The 9,094-nt window shown below is 29.7% G+C and overlaps 1 non-coding gene across 1 annotated transcript; it reads left to right on the top strand.

The window, feature by feature from the left end:
* The first annotated feature begins 1,928 nt into the window (after positions 1–1,928).
* Positions 1,929–2,001, top strand: Trnar-acg. Its single transcript has one exon. It is a non-coding gene; the product is annotated as a tRNA-Arg (tRNA).
* The last annotated feature ends 7,093 nt before the right edge of the window (positions 2,002–9,094 follow it).

Below are 9,094 nucleotides of genomic sequence, written 5' to 3' on the forward strand. Positions count from 1 at the left end.
CATGTGCTTGTTGTATTTTGCGGGAAAAAAATTTAAAAAACTTTAAAAAATAAAGCCGTCCTGAAAATTTTTATTTCTCAGTAAAATTTAAAATTGAATCTAAATAAAATATAAAAAATGAAATTTCTGACGATACCTTTGAAAAAAAATTTTTTTTAAGTTAACAGTTAATATTAGTATTTAAATATAAACAATCCTAATTGTTTAAACAATTTCTTAAAAGTTCAATCAATTATCTTTAAAACGCAATAAATTTCAAGTTTCTATATAATCTGAGATATGGCCATTTGAAAATGTGTCTACAATGCCAATTCTCAAAACCCCCATGGGTTCATATCTCTTAGGAAAAAAATTACAAACTTTTTCCCCAGAGCTCATTTTTTGCCAAAATCCGTCCGGTTTCTAAAAGAATGACCCATATATATATATATATCTGTTTTCAGTATACAAAGTTTTGGCTATTGCTTTGTTTGAATATATATATTATGTATATAGATATATGTTAGATAGATCGTCTAGTTTGCCGATTTTTAAACAAGCAACATCTAATTCTTTATATGAAAAGCATTCCAAAAATAGGTATAAACCACTCACTTCTACACCCACAGAAAGTAGTGATAGCAAACGCTAATTGAATAGGGAATTTATTAAATTGTTATATTGTATCCCCAGAGATTACAAGAATGAGGGGAATGAAAACATCTTCAACTTTAACACCTCTATTCAAAATTGTTATCATTTATTATTTTACTGCAAGATAAATGGCTGGCCAATTTTTAATTACAGCAAATGCAGTAGCTATAATAACTTTTGTCGTTCTTGTGACTCTGTGAATGTGGAAGAAACTGTACTCCACCTCATGTATCAGTGTTCCTCATTGGCTAGGAGAATTTAAATATTTAAAATCTTTGGGACCTCTTTTCTTAACGATCTAACAAAGCTGCCAAATTTATTAACTTGTTAGTTTGGTTCACTTTCACTTTCAATTGCTGTTCATATGGTGATATTTAGCCTGTGTTTAAACAACGCTAATCCATTATTAGGCTATTATTTGAGCTCAATTGAGCTTTGGGCACAAAACAGCCACTCCAATCTAATCTAAGTCAACATGCTGTGAAATCTCTACCATATCGAATGCATTCAAACATTCTGTTACATAGTAAGCCGCTCATTCGGCAAAACAGTATTTACTAAATCGCAGAAGTTCTGAAGCAATGAAATTCGTCTCGAGATTAATAGGAACGTTACCATTCCCAATTAGCAGCAATTGGTTTGTGAATATCTCGGCTGATCGATTGTTTTGTGTCTAGGTGCATTTATTTTTATATACTAATATATTAATACATATTTAGTATAAGTATAGTTAATATTTCAATTATTAGAGCTTCTAAACATTCTTAAAGACATTTGAATTGTTCATAAAAAACTAATTTTCTTTAATCTAATAACTTATTTATTTATTATATATTATATACATATATATGCTCTCTTACTCTGTTTTCATTCCACTTTATTATTCATATAAATTAGCTCAAATATTCATATGCATAACTTTAGATATTCACATTTTTTTCTTTGACTCCACAGTGCTGTACAATTTTCTTTTGTGCTCACTGTTAATTACACAATTTTAAAAATAAATTATAAAAAATTAACATATTCATGTTAAACGACAACCATTTCCATAAAAAATAAAATATACAACATGGGATCATCGTACTGTTTAAACGCACAAGCAGCTGTTAATCTAAAAATAGCTTACGGTTTATTTTATTTTTTTCAAAAATAAGCACATGCCAAGCTTTGCACTCTACTTCTATAGCACTGATCTATAACAACAACAAACAAGTGTAGAATAAAATTTTTTCTTTATTCTAAAGTTTGTTTATATTCTGTTAAATAATAAAAACTGCCGACGTAGATTATATGGTCCTGTGGCGCAATGGATAACGCGTCTGACTACGGATCAGAAGATTCCAGGTTCGACTCCTGGCAGGATCGAAGTTTTTTTACTTTTTTTTTATATATTTTATAAATTTGTTATATTATAAATATTTAATTTTGTTTTTAATCTTATAAATTTTAATTTAATTTTAGTAATTACTTTTTCTTTTTAAAAGCTCGGTATAAAATGAAAATTAAACTTATTAATAAAAGTAGTTCTTGTAATTTTAATTACAATATTTAATATTAATTGTCATAAATAAAAACAATAATAAAAATAAATTGCACAATATAACAAAACATCATAAAAAATATATCGTTTGCAATGCTAATTAAATTAATCTAAAATCAATTTTATTATAATTATTTTAAAAAATATTTTTTATTTATTAGTGGAGCACATACGAGTATATTATTTGAGCTCTTATAATAGTGTATTTTTTAATTAAATACTGTAATCAATTTTATAAGAATTACTTTAAAAAAGATTTAACTCCATTATGATGGAATTATTTCATCATGATGAATATTGTGTAGTATGTAGTAGTATAAATAATGTACATTATAACTCGACGTCTACACTAATAAAATAATAACAATAATTGGCAAATATTTTAAAAATCATAGACGAATATATATTATTTTCGCATATTATCTGCGAATAAAAATTTCTAAATATCCAAAAAGTCTATATCTAAAACTGTTGTCAAAGTCTAACCAGTGTAGACGGTAAGTAAGTTCAATAATATATTTGTAATATATTTGTGAAGACAGCATCTGATAGACCCGACAAAATGACTTCACTTCACTTTTTTGTCAGTACTAATATATATTAAATTATATCTAATAATTATATATATTAATATATTAAATTCTAGGTGTCAATATATCCGACATAAAATTTTTTATAATTTAATAAAATATTGTTTTTACCATATTCCAAAAATAAAATAAAAATAAATTTTTTTGTGTTCACAATAGTTTTTGGAACTTATTCCCTGAAGATAATTACTTATATTTTACAAGTCCCTCACCCAATTCAGTTGAGTATACATTTATGCTTAAATATCTTATTGTTGACATATAGGTTAACACAATATATATTCCAAAATAACTCCATTTACCGAGTTACACTTGTTCATCAGTATATCTGAAAACGCTTCGAGTTGTATGAGTTATTCCACACAACAAGTAGGTTGGCTACATGTTCAAGTAAAAATATTTGGCAGTTGACACAAAGGTTAATTCAATATATATTGTAGAATAACTCCATTTATTGGGTCCGATTAGTTCGTTTATATGCTTGAGTACTTATCTGGTTTTATGAGGTTTTCAATATACCGTAACTCTCGATCTTCTAAGTAGTTGAAAATGATTTGGGTAAAAATTTTATTTTTTTCTATATTATTTTTATTCTATCTATATATTTCTTTAATCAGAATCAGTTAACTATATCTGACAGATTTAACATAGAGTGAGATTTTTGTAAAAATATTTTTTGTACATTTTGTTTTCAACCTGTTTGTTTAGTAGTAGCAAAAAAAAAAAAGCAAAAAGATTGAAAAAATGAAAGGCAAAGAAGAAAAGTGAGGGAAGAGGTCTAAAAGATCAGAAGAATAGATTAAAAGACGAGAAAAATCTGTGATTAAAGCAAAATGAAAAAGAGAGAATGAGATGTAATACTGGCAAGAATATAGGGAAAGGACAGAGGCGAGAGAATGAGAAAAAGGCTAGATTAAGAATAGTGACGAGAGAAAGGCTAGAGAAAATCGTGAAAGAAAGGCAGGAGAAAGAGGTGTAAGAGGCAAAAAAGACGATAAAAACGCTAAAAAGATCTCAGAGAAAGACGAAATGTAGAAGAGAAAATGAGGCACAATAGGAGCGATGGTAGGAAGATAAGCGAGAGAAATGACAGCGGCAAAAGAAAGGCTGGTGAAAAAGATGTAAGAGGCAAAGAAAAGGCTATGAAAACGCTAAAATGATCTCAGAGAATGACGAGATGTAGAGGTGAAAATGTGGCACGATAGGGGCGGTAATAAGGATATAAGAGAGAAAAGGGACAGCGGGTAGAGAACTGCGAGAGAGAGGCGAGAGAGAACCGCCTGTTACTCTGACAAGAAAGAAAGAAGAGGAAAAGCCTACTTCGAAGTTGAAAAGTAGCGAGTATCCAGAAGTAGTACTTTCAATCTACTTTCAATGAATGCAATAATTTTACTAGTATAAAAGTTATTTAAAGTAATTTTTAATAATTAATTTATATAATAGCACTATTTTTCATTTTAGTTAACTTTGCCATTTTAAATAAAATGTAAATATATAAATAAATTTCAGTTCTGAACATGTGAAATACTTTAGGTATTATGCTTCATTTTCTCGATAATAATTAAATAACAAAGCCGATTACATTAACCACGACAAAATTACATACACAGTGTACTATATATGTCTTTTGCAAATACCAACCTAATTATAATGTTTTGATGTTATTGAGATATTAAAATGTTAACAAAAATAAAAAATTATTTTAATTAATTTTGTTGAACAATGGCTTTTAGGCATATTTTCTTAATTAGCCCGAAACCCTAAACAAACCTTGGAAGTAGAAACTATTCCAAAAGCACATTTCCTGCCTGTTTTTCTTAATTACATCCTCTGCAGTGGCTTCTTAGAAAGTGTTAATTATATTTAACACTTAACATTAAAATCAATAATTAAATAATTATGCTTCTACTCATCAGAGGCAACTGAACACAGAGGCACAAGCAGCCTGAGAAGTTTCCTTTTAACGTGCCAGAACAACATCATCATCATCGGCAGCAGCATCAGCAGCGTTGGGAACTACAGTTGTCGAAGCATTAAGCATTCGTTGCAAAAGCAGAAAATTTTATTAAAATCGACTTAAGATGCAAAAATGAAGGAAGAAATTAAAAAAAAAAAATTCAATAAAAATCGTAAAGGCAGAAATTGAAATCAACAAATGCTGCATGCAGCACATTGTTTTAATTAAAACTGAGCAAAGGACCGAGTGCAAGTTGCTATGGAGTGGGACAGCTTTCTCCGCTGGTACTGGAGTGACACGGGAGTCTTCTGTGAGCAAAGTGTAAGTGCATCGATGGAAGAAGTCAAAGTGTAATAGAAACAAAAGGAAAGCTGTTGAAGAAATGAGTGCATCACACCATGTAAAATTGACTTTCGGTCGATTGGCTTCTCGATGGCACTTGGTCATGCCTGAACACAGTTGTGTCAAGTAAATTGGTAAACAATGATACGAATGTTCCAATCATTTTCAAAGTTTGCTTCTTCGTGTAATTAAAAACATAATTTTCTAATTTTCAAGGTAAAACCCTAGAAAATATAGAAGTACAAACTTTACCACAAAATTTTAATTAATTTTAGATAATATACATATATTAGCATAATAAAAATCTATTGAATATAAAAATTCAGGAAGTACGGCATAAGAAACTAGAGAAGTCAAGATTTCAAGAAGCTCTACAATTATCTTGGAAAAGAAAATAAGTCAACACATATAGATAGTTCACATATATTATACATTAGGTGTTGTTAAAAGAGATCCATTATTTTCCTAATAAATAGCTTTAGTTATATGTATCCCGCGTTATATAAGTAGAAGGCGTTGTATACGTTGTATGAGTGGCTGAAAATGTGAATAGTGATTATGTTCCTGACAGTTCCTGTCAGTTCCTGATGTTCCTGTTTCGTCCACTCGGTTTCGGTAAGGCCAATTGTCGAAATGGCGATAAAATCATGGAAATTAACGAGTCCAACCATCAAGTAAGCACTGTTTCGATTTTCCATGAGCTAAAGATTGCACAGAAAACCGTTTGGAACCATTTGAATGAGGCTGGATAAAAAAGAAGCTCGATGTGTGAGTGCCACAGCAGTTAATGCAAACAAACCTCATGGACCGAATTTCTATCTGCGAATCGCTACTGAATCGCAACAGTATCAACCCATTTATGAAGCAGTTGGTGGATCTCTTGCAACAACGTCAAGTGAAAACCATCGTAGTTGAATGATCGTGAGCCAGCTGAAACAGTGGCCAAGTCTGAATTGACAGCCAGGAAGGCTTTGTTGTGTATTTGGTGGGATTGGCAGATCAGCTAATATGATGTTCTCCACTACGACAAAACTTTTAACTCGAAATTGTACTCGGACGGTCAACAATTGGACCGTCTGAAGGAAGAAATCTTCTAAAAACGGCCAGCTTTGGGCAATAGGAGAAAGAATTGTGTTTAATCAGGTCAACGCCAGAACACACACATCGTTAATGACTCGTAACCTCCTTATAGTTCAGATCTTGCACCAAGTGATTACTATGATGGCGAGCGATTTTTCTGGTGAAAAACTCGCTTCAAGAGAGATTTGTGAAAATCGACTGCCTCAATTTTTAACCAATAAGGACGAAGACTTCTATAAGAGAGACATAATGAAATGACCTCTTCAAAATGGCAACAAGTTATCGTATTAGATCTTTTAACTATGGTAACTAAGCTTTCAATTTCATACAAAAATAATGAAAAATAATGGACTTTTAACTTCATCTACTATATTGTAAAGAACAAGAAAAATTTAAATAAAAAGTGGGATTTTAATAACAATATCATACTAAATTAACTGTTATTTAACTTCACTCTCTGACAGTTCTCACCATATATTCAAATATTTATATGTATATATAGTCATTATATTTGTTTCATTATTCTTATTTATTAAAATATTAATGGAGTTACTTTCTTACTATATAAATAGTTTATTTTATGGAATTTATTTCTACTATTTCATCAATAGACCTCCATTTCTTATTCCATTTTTTATTATTTTTATTAGAAGAAAGTCTATTGAGGCAGAATTTTTTTTTTTAATTCTTTTTAAGTTTTCGTATTTTCGTTCTTCAAGTAAGTCAAATAGCTATTTTCTCCAATGTTTTATTTCTTTTTCAAGCAATCTGGTAATACTCCTTTCAATTAATTACTATGGTCAAGAAACTAACGAGCTTTTCCTTCCATTTTCCAAGTCAAACAAAATTCAATTCTCTTCTGGTATTTTTTCATCTCTAATGACATTTATCTTTACTAATGAATATAGTTTTACTTTATGTATAAACAAAAACTGTATAAATGTAAAAATACTTCATTTCCACATTCAAAGTTGCGATGAAACTCTAAATCAATGCAACGCTCATGCAAGCCAATTTAATCTGCTATCTATAAAAATGGTTAAATTACTGAAATAACCAAGAGAACTGCTTCCTTCGAATTACTAAAATCTCTGATACTGATTACTTATTCTTCATAAAATCTCAGCAAGCGCTAATAATCCCAAAGCAGTGACCCTTATGGAAAGTAGCCGCTGAGAATAACTTCTGCTCATAGATTTATGTCGGCTCAAAAGAAGCCAAAGCAAATACCAACATACTTGAATAAATTCGTAGGAGTCAAGTAATGGCAAAAGGAAGTATTGGAACTTTTTAGCATTTTTTCTTACTGGCAAGGCATGCACGACTGTATTCAAATGAATTCTGATTGAATTCATTGAAGCTTATCAAAACAGACTAATACCCATCGTGATCTCAGCTGCTGTGCTGCTGTGCTGCTGCTGGTAGCTGTTTTTGGTAGGTTGTTCCTTCGCTTCCTTGGCTGGTTAGTTGGTTCGTTGGCTGGTTGGTTGGTTGGTTGGTTGTTTCGTTGCTTCATACACCAGTACAATTTGGCTATCATTTTCCTTTCCCTTCGTATTTTCCCAGCCCTTCCCTTCCCATACAGAGCCATTCGCGTACGCACACATTTATTAACGTAATGGAAAAACTGTGTTTGATAATTTTTCTTGCTTTTCTCTATTTCAACAAGAATTTTATTACAACAAAAAGGATCAAGTCTTAGGAATATAAATTACTCAACGCTGCGTGTCCTTAACCACAAAACATTGCAAAAAAATACTCAATGCTATTTTACTTTATATTTTTTGTTCCCGTTTATTGGTAAGAGACGAAGTGGAATACCATTGAAATCAGAATTTTACTCCAAATCTGTTTACTAGTGTTGCACATTCAAATCAGTTACTTTTTGTCAAGATAAGTTTTAATCGATGTCAGTTTAAGTAATCGTTGTTCAAATTTAATTATTTAATGATTGTCTATAAGTAATAACGAATTACTTTACATTAATAAGAACAATCATATGTCTAATTTTGTTAAAGATTTGTCACGAATGGATCCTTGCCTAGTAGCTAGTCATCAATAGCAATAGCTCCGCACTCCCATTGCAGATTCACCGTTAGCAAAGGAACCGAACAAATTAGTACTATTACAGAAATAACATTTTCTTTTAAAAAAAAGTATTTTTATCCTGAGAGAAAACTCTAATCTCTTACAATGAACTATATTTTATCTTATCCTTGCTTGATGAAACGTACTTTTACTTAATATTGTCTGTGACCATTTGCATGGCCCTCTGTAATAAAAGCTCTGTTTAATTGTGATAACAAGTTATTCTGATAATTTTATTGAAGTATAGTTTGAAGCCCAACTTATTTTCCTGGCAGATTAAGCAAATTAAATTTTAAATTTATAATATTAATATTATAATAATATATTATTGTTTTTTTTAATGTAAACATCTCATTCAGCTGTGGAAATTCATAATAAGATAATTCATATAGAACACATCCATTTTAAATTTGTATTATCAAATCCACACATATATATGTTATATATAATTTATTATATTGCTCTTATAACTCATATACCATATACCTATAGTATTTATATTATAAAATCCACACATATACTATAATTTATTCAGATGTATGGTTTGAAGCCTAGCATATCTTACTGACGGAATATATGTATATTGCATTTGATGCAAAAGAAATGAACTACGTATGTTAATAATTAATTAAAATTTAGACCTATTCTTCAATAAGATTAAATTTAACCGGTTTTAAAAAAATATATATAAAATTAAATGTAATAATAATACATTATTGTTTTTGTAAATGTCACCATCTCATACAGCTATGAAATTTCATATATAGATAAATTACATAGAACAGATAACTCATATGTTTGTGTTATAAAATAAATATATATATACACATGTTTATACACATATAGTTTAATATACATAAA

The sequence above is a fragment of the Teleopsis dalmanni genome, chromosome 2, assembly GCF_002237135.1.
Source record: "Teleopsis dalmanni isolate 2A chromosome 2, ASM223713v2, whole genome shotgun sequence".
NCBI classification, from domain to species: domain Eukaryota; kingdom Metazoa; phylum Arthropoda; class Insecta; order Diptera; family Diopsidae; genus Teleopsis; species Teleopsis dalmanni.